We start from the raw sequence: 26,815 nt of genomic DNA, 5'->3' as shown, positions 1-26,815 counted from the left end.
CAAACCGTGAGATTGTGACCTGAGCCAAAATCAAGAGTCAGACGCTTAACCAGCTGAGCCACCCAGGTGCCTTAGAATAGCATTTTATAGCAAAGATCCAAGTTTCCAGGATTTTGGAATAGCTACTCATCTTCTGAATTGATGGAGCCTAAAGAGATACATCAAAATTTAAGTCATTCTAAGCTTGAAACGGTAAAGAGACAACAGTGACTGTCACTGTTAATGTATGTTTTGGGTATTTTGGCTCTTTTAAACATGGAAATTAGCCCTCACTCCTGTGCTCCCCCAGAATCATCTAGGAACAACCAGAGGAAAACCACAGGATTAAAAGCCTAAACCAGGAAGGGCAGGATCACCCACTGAATGTCTGTAGGTCTTCTTGCTGTAGAATCCAACTAAGAGCTAAAGGCATTTTGATGGTCAGGCAAGTGTAGTAAGTGGTCAATTAAGCAACATAACTAGGTCTCTATTCTCCTGATTTTGACTAGAACCTTTAGTATGCCGATAGACGTTATGAATTTCATAATGAGAACATTCTATGGAGCGTTTGTCACACTTCCTTGATCTTGGAAAATTCTTGACATCTTGAGAAATCCTAACGTTTGGCATAACACGGCTGAGGAAAGCTGGCCCTGAAGAGAGTACTGTGGGACGCTGGTTCTCCTCCATAGTCTTCCCCCACATGGCCTCAGTGGCATCGTTAGCAGCATCACAGGCTATGAGCTAAAAGCCCACACAGGTTTTGTGATGGTAAATTGTCCTCCATGCTTCAGTTTTCCCTAGGTACCTGGCAAGCACCTCTCTCCCCTCAGTTCCCAGCTGGTTCGCCCAGGCTGGACCAGATCCACGTCCACATAGGGATCACTGAGCTGACTTGTTCCACTCCACGCCACTCATTCCGAAGGAGCTGACGTGTGCTAGATGGTGCGTGTCTCTGGGCTGAGTCCCAGCCACGTCAATGACAGTCTCCTCAAAGCGAAACTCTCAGAGCTGATCTTGAATCAATGTTGCAAGATCACTTAACATCAGGCTGAAGGTTAAAAGTAGGGTGTGCCCGTGGATAAATGGGCCATTTATGAGATCGATTCACAAAGAGATTCAAACATCCCAAACTTCAGATCCATACCCAAAGCCCACACACTACTCAGGTATCTATCACTCTCAGCCAGCTGATCATCTATTTCCATGGCAACAGTTTGGCAAACCTGGAGCGGTGCTGACAAGGAGCCATTGTCAGAGAGGGGACTCCTACAGAGAATACGTCTTCAAGAGGGCTGGACTTACCAGAACCCGAAGCTTCTCCGGAGAGTTTACAGTCTCTATTAACCACCACCTGTTTGCCTTCCAATCACTATCACTAAACAAATAAATTTGCCAGGACACGATACATATTTTTAAATTCGAATATAAATACCGGGCTACATCCTTCATCTGTGTGCTTATCTAGGTTATAATCTTGTGTAAAGAGGATGCAGGCGTGGAGATCAGAGTCCTCATCACTAACTTGGAAAGCTGGCCACCCCTCGGCACCCCCGTTTCCTACTCTACAAAGCTTAGGGCCTCGCAAGCACTCCGACCGCCTCACAGGGGCCACACATAAGAAGCACACCCATGTTTCACAAGTGTGTATGTGATTCCCCGGCCCCCAGGAGCTGTTCCAAACACAACGTTTTTATTTGTTTATAAAGCTTTACGAATGGGGGGAGACAATGCAGGTTAAATGGAAGGAAGATGCACGAAGTTTCTCTCTTCTACCTCTTATCCTACCCAGAAAAAAAAAAAAAAACCCATATGAAATTACTAGCCTAACACAGAGTTGGAGCCATGTGCCCCTGCAAAGGCAGCTGGTGTGTGTAAAGTCATTTCTTAATGACACAGATCTAGCAGAGGGTGCCACAGTGGGGTGAGGGCCTGGAGACTCTTACCTTCTGGCTGCTGTAGGAGCTGCATAAAAGAATTGGTAATCTCCAAAGAGAAAGAAAAAGTTATAAAAATAAAGTTACCGTTGCAAGAGGGCCGAATGAAATATCCTAGGTAAACAGGCCTTTGAGTTTGGACAACAAGGACATGTCCGAGAGGAATGACCGATGCTACGCAGACCTGCTCCCCAACACGCAGGATTGCTATTACCCTCCTGCCCGCCCCCCCGCCACACACACACACACACACACACGTGCACACACTCACTTGTGCTCACACTCATACACACATGCTTGCTCACACTCATGTTCACTTAGCCTCATACTCGCACACATGTGCTCGTACTCACACATCCAAGCACACACGTACTCACTCACTCCCACGTCCCACCCCTGCTTCCAACAGACCTGGGCAGGACAGACATCACACCAAGTCACGTTCAAAATAGTTTCAAAACCAAGTTCCAGACTCTTCCCTTGGAGTCGCTTGACATGGCTACATAAAACATCTTCCGTGCTATGGAAGTGCCTGGAGACACCAGAGCCTTCACATTTGGGCAATAGGTACAGTGTCAGATAAAACAACAACAACAATCCAGATGGTTCAGCTAATAGAGTCACAGCAGTAAGCCCTATATCCTACCAGGGACACCACGGTTACCAAGAGAGAAGTAACAGCCTCAGGGTGAAGCAAGGCTCTGGCTGTTTTCCACTAGGAAAACCTCCGTGGAGCTGAATGTTCTTCACTTCAGAAAATTGCTCAACAAAAACAAGTGAAGACGGGAGAGGAACAGAGGTGGGGAAGGGGAGCTGTTGGCCACAGAAAGGGTTAGAAAATCATCAAAGACAGCTGACACACAGAGGTAGAGACACGGAAGCCATTTATCTGCCTAGTAAGGAGGGACACCCATTACCCACCCATACCCAGTACTGCTGGAGGATGTGCCAACATTTTCTAGAGTTACAAAAGTAAAATTTCTGTAACTTTCATACTGTCTATCACGGCGGAAACTGGAAAGCTTGTGTGACGTCATACATCTTCACTTACTTTTTTTTTTTAACATTTATTTATTTTTGAGACAGAGAGAGACAGAGCATGAACGGGGGAGGGGCAGAGAGAGAGGGAGACACAGAATCAGAAGTAGGCTCCAGGCTCTGAGCCATCAGCCCAGAGCCCGACGCGGGGCTCAAACTCACTGACCGCGAGATCGTGACCTGGGCTGAAGTCGGACGTCTAACCGACTGAGCCACCCAGGCGCCCCTTCACTTACTTTTTAATTGAGGTATAGTTATAATAGGAAGTTAATTCACAAGTAGTATAGATGGGACATGATTCTCAAAAGGAGGAACAGGAATTAATAGTTAAGTCTCTCTTGCCACAGAGGCGTGAATGAATAGTGATGCATGCATCTTGCATGCCGACGTCACGCCTCATTTTACATTATTTTCCCTACCCTCGTTTCCTAAGCCCTGATCCTAATGGCTTTTCTAACACTGTATTTTGTATTTATTGTTGCTGGCCACATTTAAATTATTCTTAAAGGCTTGAACCATATTGCCTATACTTATTTGTGGCTTAAAACAGAATGCTCAATCCCTTCTGGTTAACCTTGGTTATATTCCAGAAGGGTACGGTGAGTGTCCATTCATGACACCACTAAGTCCGCTGCCAGAGGAAATATGACAGTGTTTCTCAAAGGACAGGTCCTGGACCAGCAGCCTGGGCGTCACCTGAGAACTTAACACAGATGCAAATTCTCAGCTGCCCTCTGCCCAGACCTAGTTCTTTGGTTTTCTATCTCTGCGTAACAAATTACCACCAATGAAGCAGTTTCAAACCACACATGTGTGTTATCTCAGTTTTTTGTGGATTAGGAGGTAGGGTTAGCTGGGTCCCCCGGTTCAGGGTCTCACCAGGCTAAAATCGAGGTGTTGTGAGGGGCTGTGATCTCACCTGAAGCTTGGAGTCCTTTTCCAAGTTCACTGATTGTTGGGAAGATTCAGTTCCTTGCCTTCTTGCTGGCCATCAGCTGGGGGCCATTCCAACTCGTAGAAGCTGTCTGCTATTCCCTGCCAGGCAGCCTTTTCCAGACACAGCAGTTTGCCTCCTCAAGGCAGCAGGAGATCTCCCTAGCTTTGAATCTCTCCAGTCTGCTGAGACAAAGTCATGGATAAGGTAATATCACGATGAGTGTCTCACCACCTTTGCCATATAACATAACCTAGTCAAGGGAGTGACATCTCACTATACTCACAGGCCCTGCCTAGACTGAAGGGCAGGGGTTTACACACGGGGTGCAAGCCGGAGGGCCCTCTCAGAACTCTACCTGCCCCACCATGGAATCAGAATCACCAATCTGAGATCACAGATGGTTTCCCCATGCCTCCCCACTCTTCAGCATAAATTGAGAAATTTAAGGATTTGTGTCAAATGAATGCCTATTTAGTCCTTCAAAAGAAGCTTTCCTCCACGAAAATATTCAGCTACCTTGAGTTTCTCAGGTACAGCCCACTCTACGTGGAAAATCAGACTCTTCATCCTGATGGCTGAAAGACCCGATCAATCAAGGGGTTAATTATACAGATCACTTTCCTGGCTCCTGTAGGCATAAAGGTTATAGATGGCCCCATATTTACGTAGCCATTGTTAAAAATTCAACGGCAGCATTTATTTCAATGAACTCCTTTGGCTATGTGTTCAACAAATGAACTAAGGGACTACATAAAACATTATCCCTATTAGTTCAAATTTTCTGACTCCTTAAAAGCTTCCCGTGACTGAAGGAAAAATGCATCTGTCATACATCCCCTGCCATTACAAATACATTCATTAAAATACAAATAGCACAATAGGGCGCCTGGGTGGCTCGGTTGGTTAAGCGTCCAACTCTTTTTCTTTTTTAATTTTTTTAATGTTTGCTCATTTTTGAAAGACAGAGTATGAGTGGAGGAGGAGCAGAGAGAGAGGGAAACACAGAATCCAAAGCAGGCTCCAGGCTGTGAGCTGTCAGCACAGAGCCCAACGCGGGGCTTGAACCCATGAACTCCGAGATCATGACCAGAGCCAAAGTCAGACGCTTAACCGACTGAGCCACCCAGGCGCCCCAAGCATCCAACTCTTGATTTCGGCTCAGGTCATGATCTCAGAGTTTACGGATTCCAGCGCCACGTCGGGCTCTGTGCTGACAGCTCAGAGCCTGGAGCCTGCTTCGGATTCTGTGTCTCCCTCTCTCTCTGCCCCTCCCCACTCATGCTCTGTCTCTCTCTCCTCCAAAATAGATAAAACATTAAAACAAAATATGAACAGGGTGATAGTAAGTGAGCACTGGTGTTTGCACACACAGGCGCATGTGTGTGCACCCACATGGAGTAGATTGAATATGGAGATTTTTTAAAAGATTTTTTCAATGTTTATTTATTTATATTTAGAGAGAGAGAGAGAGAGAGAGAGAGAGAGAGAGAGAGAGAGAGAGGCAAGCAGGGGAGGGGCAGAGAGACAGGGAGAGAGAGAATCCCAAGCAGGCTCCATGCACTGTCAGCACAGAGCCTGATGTGGGGCTCGATCTCACCAAATGTGAGATCAAGACCTGAGCTGAAACCAAGAGTCAGATGCTTAATGACTGAGCCACCCCAGGCGCCCCGAATGTGGACACTTTTTTAATAACACATTATGTTTAAGACTTTACAGGTTTTTTTTAAATGTTTATTTATTTATTCTGAGAAAGAGAGAGAGAGTGAGCAGGTGAGGGGCAGAGAGAGAGGGAGAGAATCCCAAGTAGGCTCTGCACTGACAGCACGGAGCCTGATGCTGGGCCTGAACCCACCAACTGTGAGATCATGACCTGAGCCAAAACCAAGAGTTGGGCCCTTAAACTACTGAGCCACCTAGGTGCCCTAAGACTTTATAAACAGACCCGGATGGTGTGTACAAACTATCAAAATGCCCCTTAGATGGTAATCAATGTCTTAAATGTTTTCTGAGAACCTTCTAATCCTGAGTGCACACTGCTGCTGGGCACTGTCTGCGGAGAGGAGCTGGGGCCTCTGCCCTGTTGGAGTCCGAGTGGACAGGAAGGAGGCTGATGTTCCTGGGAGTCGTCGATAAGTCGCTGCCCAATTTCCAGCCCCAAATCTCATCCCAGACCCAGGTGGTTTCGTAGTACAACACTAATCCACATTAGTTTCATACTAATTCATATTTGATACCACATCTTTCCCACAATCTCCTCTGGGAGGAGAGCTCAGAGTTTACTGACACACAAGGAAGTCACCTCTGAAAGGAGAATAAAAGATGCTCTTTTCAACATCGTCTGCAGTGGCTTCGCCCAGACACCACACAAGCCTGGGTGGCATCATCTTTCCCGGCTGACCGGGTGGCGTGCCTGTGCCCACGCCATGGTTATTGAGCCGCGTGCACTTAGAGAAGGTGGCTGGTGGTACCCACCTCTGGAGAACGCACACAAGGTGCTGTCACTGCCCTGTCGCCTGGTATAATGGCATCTCTTTGTAATCACCAGATAGTAAGTTGTAAGTTGTGTCAACAGAAGCCATTGTGCAAAAGAGTGAAAGGGCTCACTCTGCTAAAAATAACAGCCTGAGGCATCACCAGGAGAGAAGTGTCTCTGCCTATTGTCCCGATGGTTAGGATAGGGCCCCCCCCACCCCCCGCCGTCCTACTGTTTGTCCTCGAAAATTCACTCTGAGAGGAGACCCACAGGCTCCTGTCTATAAGGCCTGGAGAGACAGGGACTCTTGTGGGGAGCAGAAGCACCGAACAACACCGGCCCCAGTGAGGTGGGGTTACACGAGCCAAACAGAGAATGGAACATCTTCCTCTTTATCAGAAAGGGAAGTACCAGTACGGACTAGGGAAGGGGAAACCTTACACTCATTTTGCCATGAGATATCGATACCCACAGAGATTGCACCACAGCAAATCATTCGTGCCAAGACTCATACTTTGGTTTCCAAATACTGAGTTCATTTTTCTTTCTTTTTCTTTAAGTGTATTTATTTATTTTGACAGAGAGAGACTACGAGCAAGAGAGGGGGAGAAAAAGAGAATCCCAAGCAGGCTCTGCATGGTCAGTGCGGAGCCCAACGCGGGGCTTGAACTCACAAACCATGAGATCATGACTGGATCTGAAATCAAGAGTCAGATGCTTAACCAACTGAGTCACCCAGGTGCCCCCTCAGTTTGTTTTTCTATATGATTTTCCCATCTTAAATCTTATCATAGTAACTAAACTTAGTGTGGTAATCATTTTGTAATACATGCATATATCAAATCGTTGTGTTGTACACCTTAAGCTTATACAATGCCATCTGTTAAACTAATGGGGCGGAACTCTCTTAGACTTCAGCGTACCTGAGCACATGTTTATAGAATCCTTTTGAGGCCTTGAGTGAAAGATACCACAGAAGTGTGAAGTAATATATGCTTTCCTATAGGAGCACCTGGGTGGCTTAGTTGAGCATCCGACTTCAGCTCAGGTCATGGTCTCACGGTTCATGAGTTCAAGTCCCACATGGGGCTCGCTGCTGTCAGCATGGAGCCCACTTTGGATCCTCTCTGCCACTCCCCTGTTCATGCTCTCTCTTTCTCTCTCAAATATACATAAAACATTTTTTAAAAATATGTTTTCCTATAGAATCATTGGTTGTCATTAGGAAGAGAAGTTTATCTTAATCCTATATCTTACCTTAGAATCAACTCCTGAAAAAGTTTATAATATTCCTTCTCTGGTCCTACTGCTTCCAGAGGCTGAATTCAATTAGCAGCAAAATGTCTAAATCATGGTTCCAAAGAATGCTGAGATAAATGGAACCAATACAGAAGACCTAGGAGAAAACGCTGTTCTTTGTTGGCCAAGGAATGAGCTGCTGTCGGGGTTATACTAAGCAAAAAAATTAAAATTAAATTAAAGGGGCACCTGGGTGGCTCAGTTTGTTAAGCGTCGGACTCCGGCTCAGGTCATGATCTCACAGCTCGTGAGTTCGAGCCCTGCGTCGGGCTCTCTGCTGACAGCTCAGAGCCTGGAGCTTCCTTCCTCTCTCTCTGCCCCTCCCACACTTGTGTGTGCTCTCTCACTCTCTCTCTCTCTCTGTCTCTCTCACTCTCTCAAAAATAAATAAACATTTTTAAAAATTGAAAAAATAAAATTAAGTTAAAGATGCCGAGACAGGGCTCCCTTCCCACCACCTTCCCCTCTCCCTTGTCTCACAGAGGACCTTGAAACAAGGAGGAAGTGTGGTAGGGAGAGAAGAATAAGTCATTTCAAGTCAACAACTCTGCTCCTGGTGCTACTGTATTCAGGGTTCACCCCATGTGGGAGGTTCGATGCTCAGCCTCCCTCCTGAGAGCCAGAGAATAGCCTGAGCAGAAAATGACAGCATCTGCACACCATATGTGGATACCAGGCCAGATAGGGCCAGACAAGCTGGTGAATTACTTGGTTCAAAAGTAATGTGCAAAGTAATGTCCCTTGGTGACACGCACATTCCTTTAAGGAAGTGCCTGCCCATAACCACGCCGCAAGGATGCACGTCAACCAAGCCATCAGCAACATGTTTCTCTCTGGGTCTGCGCTTTTTGTGGACTAGACTTCAGAAAAGACAGCACTGATGGTGGAGATGTCAGATTTCCCTCCTTTCCCATCTCACCCCCAAAGTCACTTCCCATAGACCCTCCAGGACCTCCCAGGGCACCTCCTTTCTGTGCACCGGACTCCTTCCAGAATATTTGTCATTCTTTAACCTGGTAGCCTCTGTTTTTCAGGCTGCTGGCATTTCCGTTTCCTTGTAGCACAGCTTTTTTACTTCACCGCCTGCTCTTCTCCTTTCTGGCCCCTCAAAAGCTCAATGGAAGGCACTTATTCCCATTTTTAAATCTACAGTCTCTGTTCTGAGATTTTATTTTCCTGGTAACGGCCCTAGCAAAAAACACTTCTGAGCACGTTGGGGACTCCTAGGAAAGGAGGGTTGCATGAAATAATAAAGCCTGAGCTGGTGGGAATTCTGATCCCGGTCACCCTGCCACGTGTGGGCACGGAGAGATGAAACTGCTTTTGCCTAGTCTGCTCCCGGGGGAAGGAGTTTCAGGGGACCTTATCTTCTTCTCTTGCTACCCTTGCCCAATCAACATTCCTGGGTACCTCCAATGGTGAGAGCAGGACTGAAGCCACTCCAAAAAGCAATTTCATGTGAGATTTGTTTTCATTTTCCTTTAGAAAAACTGTGAATATTTTTTGCCACTGGAGACCTCAGGAAAGCTACCATGTGCTCCGTAGCTTTAGGGAGCGTCAACTCTCCACGGAAGGGACCTAGACAATGTGATGGGGGGCAATCCTTAGCGTCAGCTGGTAACGGGACACAGTAGGGGCAACGCTTGCCCTTCTTTCCTTTAACCCACCGGTTAAACGAAGAGCATGGCCCTGGTCTCAGTCCCAGGTAAGAGCGCGGAGTAGTTCCAAGTTCAGTCCTCTAGCGCCACCTGGTGTTAACTTCTCTAATCACTCTTTATCCAATTCAACGAAAAATCCCTTTATAAATTTCTTTTTAAAAGTGCTAACTTCACAAAAGTCTGATGAACACAGCGCCAAGTTCATGTGTGTGGGTAACGCTCAGAGGAAAGGACGTCAGCATTGCTGTTCACTTGGTGACTCAACAGGGCATGGCACCCGTAACCACTAGAGCAAGCTTGTTTTTCTTGTCATGGCTGTTATACCAAAAGAACTCAAAAGATGGGGGTTTAAGAGAATTTGTAGTGTCTATGATATAGTAGCTCCTGAAAATTATCAATGAATTGCCTTTTATGAGCCACAAATAACAGTTACTTGAAAATCTAACAAATACAGTTTTATTATTAAAGAGATGGTGACTTGAGTAAGTAAAATCCTAAAGGCAAGCTTTTCCTAATTCAATTTTATCCCTAACAAAAGGTCTTTCAAAATATCAAGTTTGTTTCTTTCCTCAGTTGAGAATACCCCTGTAAAATAGGGATGTTAGTAGCCATCCTTCCCTGAGAAAAGACAATAAAGAAGCTCTGATAGTTTCAGAATTACCTCAGGGCCTTGATGTTATCAGTCTGAAAATAAAACATAAACACCTACTCCAAACTCAGGGTGTACCTTCAAGCTGATATACGGGTTTTATCATTGTACGTTTTCCTAAAATTGAGCACATGCATGGCAAAACGCATATATTAAAGCCAGACTGCATTACACATGCAAATTTACTTTATAAGTGACTACATGTTTGCAAACTCTTGCATTTAACCCGCCCCCAAGGACTCAAGGTCTGAAAGAAATTAATGAGGGCTCTGTCTATTTCATAATGAGAAATTCATCATCTGAAAAAAAGTCCTCCAGGAGTATATTGTTCTGTACTGGAGGGAGCAAGCTAAGAAGGAATCGTCTAAACAAGAATGAATGTAACCCAAACAACTTTGGAGCACTTCCTGCCTGCCAGCACTGTTCTCGGTGTTTAACATGTGTCTCCCACGTAATCTTCCCCAAACCTGATGAGATGGATTCTTGTGATTCTTTGTCACAAATTAGCTCTTACACAATTGATGATAGAGAGTGGGGTTTGTAACACATGATGCCAGCCCACGCCTGATTCTTCCCAGCACGCTAATACCTTAAAGTGATCAGAGACAAACGTTCTCACAGTGAAAGAGGAGGCTTAGCAATAAATAGAGACTTTGAAAAAAAGGGGAGGAAGTATCAAACTGCCATTCTTTACTGCAAGTGAAGCCTGGTTTCCAGGCTTCAGAACCACTAGGTTTTCCACCATGTTGATCCGTTTGGGAATCATGCTAGTACTTTCATTATGATTGGTACTCTTTCATTAGCACTCTGATTACAGAATCCCGTAGGTTTTATTTGGGATGCCCATCAGCCCTGTTACTTTTAGTGCATGATTTTGCAAAACGTGGGTTTTTTGGGAATGCGTGAATGGCATACATCATCATTCCCATTTTACAGCTAAGAGAACTGAGGCATCAAGCATTGAACTAACAGTCTTTCCAAAATCACACAGCAATTACACGATGAAGCCACAGTTGACACCCACTTTGACTGCAGATTCTTATTTTCTAGCCCCTAAATGTGAAATTTTGAATGAATATTAACATATGTGGTAGTTTTTAAATATGTCCACAGGTTCGTTTATTCTCCTCTCTTCAAAAGGTAGAACGTGGTCCCCACTACTCCCTTGAGTGTGGGCCAGACTTCACTCGTTCTACGCAATAAAATATGGCAGAAGGGGGGTGTGCGGCTACCTGGAAGACAGTGTGCTTGGACTACGTTAAAGTTCAAAGTTTTCTTGCTGCAACCAATACCATTAAGAATGTGAATAGGACAGGGGCGCCTGGGTGGCTCAGTCGGTTAAGCGGCCGACTTCAGCTCAGGTCACGATCTCGCGGTCCGTGAGTTCGAGCCCCGCGTGGGGCTCTGGGCTGATGGCTCAGAGCCTGCAGCCTGCTTCCGATTCTGTGTCTTCCTCTCTCTCTGCCCCTCCCCCGTTCATGCTCTGTCTCTCTCTGTCTCAAAAATAAATAAAACGTTAAAAAAAATAAAAAAAAAAAAAAGAATGTGAATAGGGTATATGGGGACTTTAAGAGACAAAACAGATGAACGTAAGGGAAGGGAAGCAAAAAGAATATAAAAACCAGGAGGGGGACAAAACATAAGAGACTCTTAAACATGGAGAACGAACAGAGGGTTGCTGGAAGGGTGGTAGGAGCGGGGGTGGGCTAAATGGGTAAGGGGCATTAGGAATCTACTCCTGAAATCACTGTTGCATGATATGCCAACTAACTAGGATGTAGATTTAAAAATTAACTAATTAATTTAAAAAATAAAAAATAAATTTTATCCATTTAAAAAAAGAGAATGTGAACAGGATAAAATATTTGCAATTCATATATCTGATAAGGAACTTGTATCCAAGATATATAATTATTTAAAAAAAAAATTCATACAACTCAATAACAAAAAGAACAGGCCAAATTTATAAATGGGCAAAGAATTTGAGGATACATTTCTCAAGAGAAATGGCCCATACACACATTAAAAGTTAGTTGTTTAACGTCATTAATCGTGAGAGAAATGTAAATCAAAACCACTGGTTCATGCCCATAGGATGGCTATACTGAAAACCACAGCTCATAAGTATTGGTCAAGGGTATGAAAAATTGGAACCCTCATACACTGCTGATGGGAATATAAAATGGTGCAGCCACTTTGGAAAACAGGCAGTTCCCCAAAATGTTAAACATAGAGTTACCATATGACCCAGCAATTCCTCCCCCATATATATACCCAAGAGAAGTGAAAATAAATGTCTGCAACAAAAAGATGTACATAAATGTTCCCAGCAGCATAAGCCTTTTAGCCCCAAAGTACAAACAACCCAATGTCCATCATCTGATGCATGGATAAACCAAATGTTATGCATTTAATAAATATTATTCAGCAGTAAAAAGAAAATACTTATCAGAGGAGGACTAAATAAAGGAAAAGCTCTGCAAAATCCAAGGGAAGAGGGCTCCAGAGACATTGGGTTTTGTATTGCCTAAGCCAACTGGGGCTTCTTTGTCGCGGATCTGGAATAATGGATGTAAAAGGCAGCACTACCCTCTGACCAGGGAAACCGAGTCACAGGCCTCACTCGCTTGGTGTCAGATGAGTTCCAAGACAAGGAACTAACTTCGCCCTTGCAAAACTAGGAGTCTGTGAGCTCTCCCTGGACCAAAGTGGCTACTGTTCTGACACGGGCATCCTTCACCGGGGCCACTCTTCTGAGCACAGGGTCTGACACTGACCCAGAGGGAGGGATGTCTCCAGAAGGGAAAAAAATCCAGATGTGGTTTCAGCCTGTCCAGTCATGAGAATTCAGCCCTTACCTTGACTGATTCTGACAACAAAAATAAGTCAGATATGGGGTACCTGGGTGGTTCAGTCAGCTAAGCATCCAACACTTGATTTCGACTCAGGTCATGATCTCACAGTTTGTGGGATGGAGTCTGACATCAGGCTCTGCACTGATAGCACAGAGCCTCATTGGGATTCTCTCTCTCTCTCTCTCTCTCTCTCTGGCTCTCTTTCTGTCTCTCAAAATAAATAAATAAACATTTTTTAAAAATACATCAGATGAGGGGCGCCTGGGTGGCGCAGTCGGTTAAGCGTCCGACTTCAGCCAGGTCACGATCTCGCGGTCCATGAGTTCGAGCCCCGCGTCAGGCTCTGGGCTGATGGCTCGGAGCCTGGAGCCTGTTTCAGATTCTGTGTCTCCCTCTCTCTCTGCCCCTCCCCCGTTCATGCTCTGTCTCTCTCTGTCCCAAAAATAAATAAACATTGAAAAAAAAAAAAAAAAAAATTTAAAAAAAAAAAAAAAAAAAATACATCAGATGAGAACAGTAGACCTGCTTCTTAAATACCTCTTAATGTTCTGGGTACTGCACAATGTGGGGTTCCAGATGTTTTTGCTTTTTAATAAAGAGGCATATAAAAAAAGAGATAGAGAAAATATTAAGAAAATGCTATAACATGGATGACCCTTGAAAACATTTTCACAAGTGAAAGAGGTCAGACACAAAAGGCCACATATTGTATGATTCCATTTATACAAAATGTCCCAACAGGCAAGTTTATAGAGACCAAAGGGTGATAGTGGTGGCCAGGGAAGTGGGAAGAGGAGAGAATGGGGAGTGACTGCTTTCTGTCTGGAGAACTGAAAAGTTCTGGAACCAGGTAGTAGTGACTGCGAATATCCTAAAACACTGAATTGTATACTTTAAATGGGTGAGTTGTATGGTAGGTGAATAATATCTCAAAAAGCTATCTTTTTAAAAAGGATGGACGTAAAAGGCAACACTACAGTCTGACCAGGAAAACTGAGTCACAGACCTCATTCGCTGGAAGTCAGATGAGTTCCAAGACAAGGAACTAACTTCACCCACAATAACAATGTGATGTCTGCCCTGCTCCTGCTCTCTTTCCTATGCATAGTGTGACATCACTCTCTCCTTCCCCTGTGGGGAAGCCTGCTGCCATGTTGGAAAAAGTCCACATGGCAGGGAACCAAGGCCTCTAGTTGATAGCCATGGGAGTTGTCTTGAAAGCAGATCTTTCCATCTGAGCCAGGCCTTCAGGTGACTGAAGCCCTGATTGAGATCTTGACTGTAATCTTATGAGATACCCTGAGCCTGAACCAGCAGCTGAGACATTCCTAGGGGCCCCCGCCCTTCACACCACGTGAGATGATAAATTAAGTTTGTTGCTGTAGGCTGCTAAGTTTTGGGGTAATTTGTTACACAACAGTAGACGCACAGGCTTACCCCCAATTTTATCACACTTCACAGATTGTGCTTCACAGATACCATGTTTTTTATGATGAAAGTTTCTGGCGACCCTACATGAAGCAACTAGGTCAGCACCCTTTTTCCAACAACGTTTGCTCACTTTGTCTCTATGTCACATTTTGGTAATTCTCGTAGTATTTCAGACTTTTTAATTATTATTACTTATTATATTTCTGATGGTGATCTGTGATCACATTACAACTTGCTGAAAGCTCAGATGGTGGCTAGTATTTTTCAGCAATAAAGTATTTTTTTAGTGTTTATTTTTAGAGAGAGAGAAAGAGAACATGGGTGAGGGGCAGAGAGAGGAAGACAGAGGATCTGAACCAGGCTCTGCACTGACAGCAAGGACCCTGATGCAGGGCTCGAACTCACAAACTGTGGGATCATGACCTAAGCCAAAGTCGGACACTCAACCAACTGAGCCACCCAGGTGCCCCAGCAATGAAGTATTTTTAATTGAGGTATGTACATTGTTCTTTTAGAAACAATGCTAGGATTGCACACTTAAGTGACAGTGTGCAGTGTAGTGCACACCTAACTTTTATACACACTGGGAAACCAAAAAGTTCATTTGACTTGCTCTATGGCAATAATCACTTTATTGCAGTGGTCTGGAACTGAACCCACAGAATCTCCAAAGGATGACTGTGTTCTTAAGTGAAAAAAGCAAGTAGCACAACATCAAGCGCACTATGATTCCTTTTCTTGTTTAAAATATATCTATGCAGGGGCGCCTGGGTGGCTCAGTCGGTTAAGCGTCCGACTTCGGCTCAGGTCATGATCTCACGGTCCGTGAGTTCGAGCCCCGCATCGGGCTCTGGGCTGACAGCTCAGAGCCTGGAGCCTGTTTCAGATTCTGTGTCTCCCTCTCTCTCTGCCCCTCCCCCGTTCGTGCTCTGTCTCTCTCTGTCCCAAAAAAAATAAATAAACGTTGAAAAAAATTAAAAAATATATATATATATATATCTATGCATATGTAGGAAAAAAATCACAGGCAATCACTACCTCTAGGTCGACAGGATTATTTGTATTTTTTTCCTTTTAACTTCTCTTTATTTTCCAACTTTCCATAATGAATCTTTTGTGAGAAAAAGCAATTGATGTTACTTTTATTTTTTTTTTTTAGATTAAATGGAGGGCAGGGTGGGGAAAGAGACTTTTTTCCTGAAGTAGAGTTGACACACAGGGTGACATTCATTTCAGGTGTATGACAGTGAGTCCACTACTCTGTACCTTATGTTATGCTCACTATAAGCATAGCACCTTCTGTCACCACACACTATTACAGCACCATTTTCTATGCTCCCTATGCTGCACTTCTCATGACTTATTCATTCCATGACAGGAAGCCTGTACCTCCCACACCCTTTCACCCATTTTGCCCATCCTCTCACCTCTGGCAACCACCAGTTTGTTCTCTGTATTTATGGGTCTGTTTCTTTTTGTTTGTCCATTTGTTTTGTTTTTTAGATTCCACATATGAGCGAAATCATACGGTATTTGTCTTTCTCTGTCTGACTTATTTCACCGGCCCTCTAGGTCAGCCATGTTGTCCCAGATGGCAAGATGTCCTTCCCTTCACGGCTAAACAATATTCCATTGTGGGGACAGACTTTGACAATAACTCAGGCGGGAGGTGAGGACTTGGGCCAAAGCAATACTGGTGTGCAACAAAGAAAGTACAAGCGATGTTTTGAAAGAGGAGAGAAGGTCATGAACGACCTAAGTCAGGTGATGAAAGGACAGGGGGAAATCAGGTCTATACAGATTAAGTCACCCTGTGTTGTGATTTACAATCTTAGGAACACTTGTCATCACCTAGGGCTGGAGGAAGGCTGTGACTTTGAATGTACTCCATCTGTGGCATTGCTACTGTTTATTAAAGATTTTCTTAACAATTTTTTAAGTATTCATTTATTATTTTTGAGAGAGAGTGCAAGCAGGGGAGGGGCGGAGAGAGTGGGAGACAGAGAATCTGCAGTGGCTCTGTGCTGACAGCGTAGAGCCCAATGAGGGGCTGGAACTCATGAACTGTGAAGTCACATCCTGAATGCCAGTCCCACACTCAACCGACAGAGCCACCCAGGCGCCCCTTAAACATTTCCTAGGTGCCAGCAGTGAGCTCCACACTCAAGTATAATTCTTGGTTATTCCTCACAACTTTTCCTGTAAGTATTCTTTCCACGTTTTAGAGTAGAGAGGAGGAAACTGTGTTCAGAGAGGTGAAGTGACTTGTTCAAAGCGGCACAGCTACTTACTTGGAGAGTATGGCCCGAGTCTGGCAAAGGCAGCAGACTGTCCCTCCAGCGTCTCCCAGGGAAGAGCTGTGCTGAAGGCAGCGTGATGCTTCTCTGTGCCCCAGAAATTTGGAGGAGCTGGAAGGAGCCAGCCACGAGTTCTGCTGCTAACAGTGCCACTGTCTTCTGGAAAGGGCTTTCTGTCACCAACTGGAACTATTGCAGCATCAATAACCCAAAGCCACAGGCACTGGCAGGCTGTAAATAATTTAAAAGTATAAACTAGGGTCCATCCCTATTACTGGGAACCAGTTAGACTCTAATTCCTCTTCTATTTGTTAAAATGGATGGGGCGCCTGGGTGGCTCAGTCGGTTGGGCGTCTGACTTCAGCTCAGGTCATGACCTTGCGGTTCGTGAGTTTGAGCCCCGCGTCGGGCTCTGTGCTGACAGCTCAGAGCCTGGAGCCTGCTTCGGATTCTGTGTCTTCCTCTCTCTCTGTCCCTCCCCCGTTCACGTTCTGTCTCTGTCTCAAAAATAAATAAACGTTTAAAAATAAATAAATAAATAAACAAAATGGAGCCACATGTTTAAATAAAGACTATGACTAACAAGAATAGAAAGAATAGCTCAGGTAAACATTTTGTTAAGTTTTAAAACCACTCTCACATCGTGGCCACTGAGGTTCAAGCCCAGGGGTAGGGGGTTGTGGGTCTGGTGCAGGTTTGCCACACTGGTGTTTTTCTCCACTGCTGCTCACATGAAGGAAGCCGGCAATTGTTCAGTGACAGGAAACAAGGAAACAACAGTGCTTCTAAACAGCAGACTCTGGAATCCAGTCTGCGGGAATATTCCACAGAAGAATAGGAGCCTCACCAAGTGGTAGGAACACGTTAAATAAATAATGGTTTCCAGAAACAGGAGACCAAGAAACAGACGTTTCTCAGGCTCTTGGAGATGTTTACGGGAATATGAGTAGAAGAGAAATAGAGATGCTTTCTACCATGCTTCCCTTATTATGGATGAAAAGCCAAGAAGAAAAATGACAGGGAAGACGAGAAATGAGAAAGATCTTGAAAGAGCCCTGGGGAAGGGACGTGCGGGGAGAGGGCCCCGGCTGGGGTGCAGCCCCCAGGAAGCGAGAACAAAGATGAAGGGAGGAAGTAAAGAAAAGAAGAAGGGGGGTAAGCGAGGAGGAGGATGAGAGTCCCTGAGCTCGCACCAGGACCCCAGAGAGCCCTTCACACCCGAAGAAAGAGGGACTTTCTCCAAGAAGCCTTTATTTACACTTTCCCCTTAGATCCACATTTCCCGCAGGGAATTTCTGAGAAGGGGGAAAAAGCCTCCGGTTGTCAGCAAACACCAGGAGTTTTGAGAAGGATGCTCTTAATTAGAGTGAACAGCAAGTCTTGCGCTATGGGCCGGCTTCTCCCTGTGATTCTACACCCAAACTCCCACACTCACACCTCTCCTTTGGGCACCCCCAACCCACGCTGTCAGGGTCTTCCCGCTCTGCTCTGTGCTTTGTCCCACAGTAGACCGACCACCTGGGGCCTTACCTTCCTCGGGAGCTGTGCCCAGCGCCTTGGGATTCCAATACCGCTCCCTCCAGAAAATGTGTTCATCCCGTGTACTCTCCTAGAGAAGCAGTTTAAGATTTGACTTAAACTTATTTACTTACTTAGCCTAAGTAACCTAAACTTACTTAAAATCCAAAAGAAAAATCGAGTTGATTATATATCACATTTCAAAAGAAAACTTGTGGGGCACCTGGGGGGTTCAGTCGGTTAAGCGTCTGACTCTTGATTTCAGCTCAGGTCATGATCTCCTGGTTCGTGAGACTGAGCCCTGAATCCCCACATAGTGCTGAGAGCACAGAGCCTTCCTGGGATTTTCTCTCTCTCTCTCTGCCCCTCCCCCCCTCTCAAAATAAACTCTTTTTTTTTTTTTAAAGAAAACTAGAGGAAAGAAGGAAGAACAGAAGAAGGGAAAGAGGGAGAGAAATATATAAACCTTGCTAAGAGCCTGCAGGATGCAGATACTATGCTAAGTGTCTTAACCCATTTGGGCTGCTGTAACAAATACCGTAGACTGGGTAGCTTGTAGACAAGCGAAATTTATTTCTTACAGTTTGGGAGGCTGGGAAGGGGTGAGAGAACTCCCTGGGGCCCCTTTCATAGGGGCATTAATCCCATCCATGAGGGCTCCAGCCTCATAACCTAATGACCTCCCAAGGCCCCACCTCCTAATGTCCATCACCTTAGGGGTTAGGGTTTCAACATAGGAATTGTGTGGGGACACAAACGTTCAGACCATTGCACTAAGTATTCTACATTTGTCCCCTCATGTATTCCTCAGAATAATATAAGGTCTTTTTTGAAGATAAGGAAACATTAGATCATATCCAAAAGCCACAGTTAACTCAGAACCAGATTCGAATCAGATATTCCAGGCTCTGAGTATGAAATTGAGAAATGTGTGTGATGGAAGAGAGGTTCCTAAATGGAAACCTTACTGAGCACAGCGCCCCCTGGGGGCAGTTAGAGGAGTATGTGGCCACTCTGGCCTCTCACTGAAGAACAAGCTCCCAACTTCAGCCATGTTTGATTTTGCCTCATTCACAGACTCCATTTTGTTCCCTATTCTTGTTTGACTTCTTTCCTTATGTTTGTACGCTAACCAGTCCTATTTCGCGTATTCTTCAAAGCTTTCGCAAATCTCTGCAAAAAAAGAAATAATTAAAATTTGTTTAAAAAAAAACCCTTTAAAAAACATAAACTAATTAAAAAGAAATGTACTGACAATGTAGAGTCCAAATTCCCCTGGACCAGGGTGGCCCAATTGCAATGACAGTGGATGGAGTACCCAGTTGATGGGTCTGAGTTGTGAGAGGGACCTAAGCCTGGCTACATTTCTCCAAATCAAACTTGATCTGCCATTGGTTTCCTGAATGAGTATGGCCAGATGGTCAGTTGTTACTCTGCAAAGTGTGATAATAGCACTCCCCACAAGGTGTTCTAGAAAGGTTTTGAAGTGCTTGGGTGAAAAGAACCATAATATAATTTTTTTTTTTTCTTTTTGGAGTGGAGGGGATGTCAATACCCTTTTTTCATCACACCCTTTTTTCAGTTACCTTTTAAGAGCAGCTGATGTGTGTTGTAATCCAAAGCTGCTGACTCGGAATGAAAAATTGGTCACTGAAAGTGCTTCAAGGTTTTTTTAAAAACAGCTAAAAGAGCCCATCCAAGAGCTCGCTTCTGAGTCCCAGGGAGGCCCCCAGATTTTCTCTTGCAGGAGAGATCTTCCTCACTGCACCCTAGCAGTAAGGCTGTCTGAGCATGAACAAGCCTGGAGCAGTGGAATAGACCTGGGTTCAAATCCTGACTCCACCACTAACCAGCTACCTGATCTTGGGCAAATTATTTTCACACCCTGTCCTCTGTTTCCTTATCTACGATGGAAATAATAACAGTTACCCCCGCCCCCCAGACTTTGTCACTAGGATTAAACCAGATAATATCTATATCTAGATATCATGTGCCCAGTAAATGTGAGTTGCTGCTCTCAACAGGATGAGCAGCAGCTGAGGTATCATCTCTCAGGTATTCATCTTGTCTCTTCCACAGGTCCTTTCCCAGAGCAGACACAACCGAGGTTTTGGTGGGGAATGGGTTCATTTTGGATCTGGTAGAATGCATTGGGAACTTCATGTTATTGACAGAAAACCTTTCCAAGTCACCTCCTCCTCTAGCCACTGCCAGGGATCTGACATTATTCTCCTTGAAGCCCCTACCAATTACCCCCCAATACTTTTGAGGCACGCTTCATCTTCCTGTCTGCAGGATTCAATCAGGCGGCTGTCCTACATGGAAACTAAGGGCAAGACTCCACACAGCTGGAAGTCCAGAAGCTATGTCATCTCTGTCAGAGAAGACCGGAATTAACCACTTGGAACTTCCTCCTCTGCCTCTGGGTTTCTGCTCTTCAGAGAATGTGGGTCCTTGTTATGGGATTTAGGAGACAGCAGAATTAGGAGGGAAACTGGGGAAAAGATTAATATTTGTACAAGTGTGTGACCATGGCTGCCCCTAGGGTATGTGGGGCCCAGACAAATATATAAACAATTATATATAAGCAATTAGAGTCACCAAAATCTTCATACTAGCACATCTGGTGGCCCAATTTCAGGTGATCCCATGAAAGAAATACAAGTCAGCAGGAGCTATACAATCTCCAGACCACCCTCCTGGAACTAGGTCTGGGTCCTGGTCCCAATCCTGGAACAACGTCACAGGCACAAGGCTCGGATCTTCTGGAGCATCTGGTCAACCCTATACGAGCAGTAGAGGATGGAAGAAAGTCCTAAAGGGGAGAAATAGGCACCAGAGCCCACATGGGTCCTGCTACAGGGTCCAGGAGTCCCACCTGGATGGCACTGCTGACTCCTTCCTATCTCCAGCATTGGACAGGGAATAAGAAAAGTTCAAGGAATGCACTCAAACAGCAGAGTCCTCTGAGGCACAGGGCTGGGCCAGATCTCAGGACAGGACTGCATTTGATACCAGAGCCTCCGCAAAAGTTTTCCTGAGTCAGGTTCAAAAGGAACAGTGCCTCCTTCCTCTTGGTGTGTGGACATCGTGGGGTTCTTGTAAATTCTAGACCAGACAGTCTTTCTCTTAAAGTTACTCCTGTCTCTCAAGGACTATAGCTGTGGACTAGAAGGTCCTAGTGCTATTACCATGAAGTAGTTGCCCTATTAGCAACATGGCAGATAGAGATAAAAACAATTAAGATTGACTCTAGGACAAGGGCAAGCCAACTCAATTCTATCAGGAACTACTTGCAAATTCATTGTTTTTGCTTGGGAAGTTATAAGCCTGGACTCCTCCACAGGCCTGCCCCTCACATTTGCAGGCCTAGGGCAACAGTACACATGGAAGCCCCTGGCCCACAACCCACCCATTTCTCTTTTCTCTCTGCTAGCTCCACTCAGATCATAAAAGACCTTTTCCGTATGCATATGGACATCCCAGCTCACCCAGCCTATTTCTGTCTTCCCTGACCCCTGCCAAACCACGACTCCTTGGCCACCCTTTGGGTACACAGGTGGTATAATTAGCCCTCACTCAAAAGGACAGACCTGGGAAAGACAATTTATATTGACCTTAGCATTGGGGCAAGGAATTCTGGTGTCCCTGGTACCTAGAATATGGTTTTGAAGTAGGGGGGCATGGACTGTAGGTGGACACACCACTTGGGCTCCTGGACCTCTCATCCCCTGGGAAAGGCACAGACGGAGGAGGGCCAGAGCCAGTCCCATGAAAGCTAAAGCCAGAGCAGAGGCCCACCTGCCTGGGTCCAAGGGTAATCCACCCCAGCATATGATTTCCAGATCCATACCCCAACCCCTACTTCACTTTTCAGTTTCTACTTCCTCAACCTCCTTCGGCCCACTCCCCAACTGCTGCTTTTCACTCATGCATAAGAATTCCTAGTTCCTGTTTTTGAGTCATCCTGGATCTGACCTTGAAGCTAGTGTTACACAAAAAAGGAGATATTACATCTTTTTTAAAAGTCTACAGAACCTGAATATTTATGATACACCGCATCAAGATCTCCTAGCAAAGAAATGTAATTCTTGTCACCCATGGCTACTGAAAAATGACTTTCTGGATACACTAGTGGCACTTTTTATCTTTCATAGGCTGACAGATAATGGGATTGCAAGTTTCAAGCAGTAATCTCCTCATCTTATTGTGATTTCGGGGCGGGGGGGGGGGGGGGGAGGAGACGACGTAGTTGAGCTCTATAGAGGACCGAACAGACAAGCAAAATAACACTCTGCCACAGGAAGTTCCCATCATGGAAGAGATCTGAGGTCCCTTATACTCTTTCCAGGGGAACTGACATTGTTCCATTTTGTGATTAAGGACACCAGTGAAGAAGCAGAAAAGCAGCTATGAGATTTGCTCCAGAAATCAAATCCAGAACCCAAGTTCTTCCGCATTATGTGATACCGCAATATAATTTATTTAAAAAACTGATCTGATCTTTCTTCTTTGAAGTCACACATGCTTTCCATGTAATTTCCTTATGGTGGTTGTGGCATAATAAAAAATATTGAGCCTTTGTCCCAGTGTCTGGCACTTGGGTCCTAAAACCCTTGGAATCTCCAAAGCAATGAGAGTCTTTTGCATGCTAATGAGAGGACTGGCTGTTGGGGTCCCCTGGATCACTCCAGGATGGGGACCAGTCTCCAGCATGACCAAGCCTTGATTAGAAGCTAGGAACTTTCAGCCCTACCCTCCAACTCCAGGAAGGGGAGAGGGACTGGAGACTGAGTCAATGATTTAATCATTTGTGTGTATGTAGTGAAGCCTCCATAAAACCCGTAAATGGCAGGGTTCATAGAGTATGTGGGTTGGTGAGCATATCCCTGTGCTGGTCTGGTGGTGTACCCCAACTCCCTGTAACAGAAGCTCCTGTGCTTGAGACCCCCTCAGACCTCATCCTATATACCTCTTCATCTGGCTATTCATTTGTATCCTTTATAACATCCTTTATAATAACTCAATAAATGTAAGTAAAATATGTTCCAGAATTCTGTGAGCCAGTCTACCATATTACCAAACCTAAGGAGGGGGGGTCATGGGACCCCCCCCCCATTTATAGCTGGTAGGTAAGAATTATGGGAGGCCCAGGACTAATGACTGACACCTGAAGTGGGAGGCAGTATTGTAGGACAGAGCCTTTAGCCTATAGGGTATGCACTAATGCGAAGTAGTATCAGAATTGAATGGAATCATTGAACGCCAAGTTGGTGTCTGGAGAACCAAAGAATGGTTGTTGGTGTACAAAACAGCCCAGAGTGGTTATCTGGCACTGCCCTTTATTATGGTCATTTGTGTTGGTTTTTTCCTATTAGTTGTATTTTCTTTGAGAACCCAAACTGGGTGTTATTCGTATTTGTATTTCTTACAACACCTAGCACAGAGCCTAGCCCACAATAAAAGATGAATAGACAACGTGGAACGGGTTCCAATTTGTTGTGTTGACTGCTCCTCAGATCTTTATGATCATGCACGTTTAGGAAGGCTGAACTGGGCTGGGCTGGGCTATGGCTCATAGTGACAAGGCACTGAATCATGGCATTCACCAAGGACATGTCTCTCAAACCTTCTTACCAGCCTGCTGACTTGCCTGGACCCCTATACTTACCCCTGTTCTGTGACCACATCAGCAACTTGTCGCAGCTCCAGTTTCAGAGACTTTCCCCAAATACATGTATTTGTAGATCAATTACAATTGATCAGGAGAAAAAAGAAGAATGAGCATTCAGCCTTCGACATTTTTACTCTAGAGTCTCTTACAGCTGAACTTGAATGACAAGTTCAGTCTGTCCTTAGGGAATGAAACCCTTCCTCCTTCACCTCGCCTCCATCAAATCCTTAACAATAGCTATAAAACAGAAGACTCAGATCCCTAGCAGATCTCTAGGTAGGCTGGGGCAGGAGCAGGGAGCAGATTTTAACTGAAATTCTGCAGGCTTTGCAGGGATTGTCCACTATGGAATGGCCAGCAGACCTCAGCAATTCCCATGTCTCACAATGACTCTCTCTGGTAGACGTAGACCCATAGTCTCCTCTATACACCAAACCCCAGTGCAGTGAGCAGCAGAGGGCAGGCATCCAAAAGACACACCAGAAAGACTCAGGGGAATGGTGTCCAAATCTTTGTCTCCCCATATCTATGTCATTTATTGAGGAGAAGAGAATACAAAAGGGAGGGGAGGAGAGGAAAGAAGAGCAGGGAAGAGTAGGGGAGGGCAAAGAAGGGAAGAAGGAGAGGAGGGGAGGGGGGGGACAGCGGAGGGAAGGAGAGGACATCAACCAGGACAATGTGTAAGACAGCACAGCCTCTTAGCCAGCCAGGTCATGAACATGGGAGCCCACCAAGACTCATATTCTAAACTGTAGTTCTTCGGTTCAGCCTGGGTAAATTCATACTGGTTATAGCAAAGGATTCAAAAAAGCAAGACCTGACCGGGCTGCCAGAATCATAACCACAAAAGACAATTTTGTAGGTTTTGTGGCTATTTTCATTTACTCCCTGGATCAGAGTACATCTGACTCCCTACAGGATAATCTCCAGAATCCAGTCTATTCTCAAATGCCTCAAGTAGCAGGATTTTCACGGCCTCCCCTGGGAAGTCATTCTTAAAGTCGAATGGCCAGGGTATTTTGCCTTGATATTGAACATCCATCTTTCTTTTTCCTAACCTCATCCCTATTATCCTGTGGAATAAACCCCTGCCCTCGGCATTATTTGTTTCTCTAAGTATTTACCGATGCATTTCCCAGACATACTTACTGTACCATTTTGAGCATCTCTGCACTCGAGCTTCAGAGATCAAGAAACGGCTAAGAAATGCAGTGACAAATAAAGGCTCCGCCATCTGGCAGGCATAAACATAAATGAGATGTGAGCCCAAAATCTCAATAAAGAAGGGATCATCATCAATCCACCCTCTACGCAGAGCCCCACGACAACCAGAGAATAACCCTGCAGTGAGTGATGCTCTGCCAGTGGGACCCTGTTCTCCCCGTGATTCATTTTCACAGCCTAATGAGTTCTCCCTTCCCCAAAATGAGTTTATGAAATGCCAAATTTATCTTATCATATGTATCTTTAATTTCATTCACCCCACTTGGTATACTTTTTATCTCACTGTGCTATGGTGCCTGGTGTATAAATTCTCATTGCACAAACAGTGGAGCGTTAAGAGCTTGCCAGCTCCTTGATGTAAGTAGAGCAATCAGAGTGGGCTCTGAGCGTGGGCTGCCCAAGAGCACATTAGCCTTGTTTCCACCTTGATGAATGTGGGGAGATTCAGCTGTTTTCTCCGTACATTTAGAACTTTTTTCCACAATCCAGAAGAACTCCAGTGATTAAAAATGGCTACTCAACCACCTACTCTGGTCAAGAGGGTCTCCCTTCATCTCCCGTCCACACCCCACCTCCAGCACATACCCTGTTCGGGCCAATCTCCTTCAGACCTCTTACTCTGATGCCTCACCAAAATGTCCTTTCTTCTCCAGCAAATGGTCACCCAATTTTATAGCTGGGCAGTTCCTTAGTTGAGACTTTTTTTTTTTCTCCTTTCAGATAAGAGAGCTAGAGACTTGGAGAGAAAAGTTGGATCTGATACTTCCTTCCTTAATAAAGACATTCATTGAACACTTACTGTATGACAGGAGAAGCACCAGATGCTCTAGGAATATACAGGAGGGACCCCTAATTCAAAGAGGGAGACATTACTCTTTTCACTCTTGACCTCCCTTCAAGCCATTCTCCAGATTGTAGCCAGAGTGAGCCGTTTAAGCCATGAGTGAAATCAGGTCATTCCTCTGCTTAGGAAACTTCAGGGACTTGCTATGCATTCAACTAAAATCCAAACTTTTTTTTTTTTTCCTGTTTGGGCGCACAGTCATGCAAGGTCTAGCCCTGCCTACCTCTGCACCTCCACCTCTTCCACTCTCCATGACTCACCAAATTCCAGCTCCATTACTAACTGGCTTTCAATTCCTACGATGCACCAGGTTCTTCTTTCCCTCTCAGAGCCTTCCTACATACTCCTTCCCTTTTGTTTCTTCGGTCCAAAATGCTGCCCTGAATCCTCTCAGTGACCCCCTACAGCGTCACCTGGCTTACCTGGCTAGCTCGTTGTCATTTTTCAGGTATCAGCTTAACTGTCACCTCCTCAGCCTTCTATTACAGCAGATCCCCATTCCACCCTAAGGTCACTTTCATTGTTCTCTGGATTTTCCCTCAAGGCAACTCACACAATTTTTGCTATATGTTTATCTGTGCTTCCCTGTTTAGCGTTTGTCTTTCCAAACAAATGCTGTTAGCAATTAGTATGCTAAAAGATAAACTGAGGTACATTAGGTTTTTGAACAGTTTATTGGAACAACTATTGATCTGACTCAGGCAGTGCCAAACCAAAATTGGGTAGAGGTCAGGAGCTAAGGGAAAGACTTAGAGCATCGAGAAGACACAGAAACAGCAAAGAAATCACCTGCTTGGTTATAATCCGAGTTGCCTTATTTAGGGAAGCCTGGTTAGTTGTGATTTATTGTTCTTAAGTTTCAATTTCATAACCGTAAGGCATTTACAGAAATTGACTCTGGCTTGGGTTTCAGTTTGTTTGTGTAGGCTGCCAAGATGTTAGAGCCATTTCGGTCCAATGGTTGCCTTGTTCAATGACTCTAAAAATGATTAGACAAAATCT

At 45.0% G+C, this 26,815-nt stretch overlaps 1 long non-coding RNA gene across 10 annotated transcripts in view; it reads right to left on the bottom strand.

Moving 5' to 3' along the window:
- Nucleotides 1-26,815, bottom strand: part of LOC102899948 — a 141,488-nt gene that overhangs the window by 79,249 nt on the left and 35,424 nt on the right. For 8 of the 10 annotated variants that reach the window (XR_002153567.2, XR_006594091.1, XR_006594092.1 and 5 more), the window contains exons 4-6: nucleotides 18,084-18,162; nucleotides 16,548-16,784; nucleotides 3,874-4,070 (exon numbers count right to left, since the gene is read on the bottom strand). This is a non-coding gene — a long non-coding RNA (uncharacterized LOC102899948). Of the gene's footprint in view, nucleotides 1-3,873; nucleotides 4,074-16,547; nucleotides 16,785-18,083; nucleotides 18,163-26,815 lie in introns of all 10 variants that reach the window. The other 2 variants (XR_006594090.1, XR_006594089.1) reach the window with 2 other exon arrangements.

This window comes from Felis catus, chromosome A2 (genome assembly GCF_018350175.1).
Source record: "Felis catus isolate Fca126 chromosome A2, F.catus_Fca126_mat1.0, whole genome shotgun sequence".
NCBI lineage: Eukaryota > Metazoa > Chordata > Mammalia > Carnivora > Felidae > Felis > Felis catus.
Note: the sequence above shows the minus strand (reverse complement) of the source record. Positions and strands in the feature narration are given on the sequence as shown.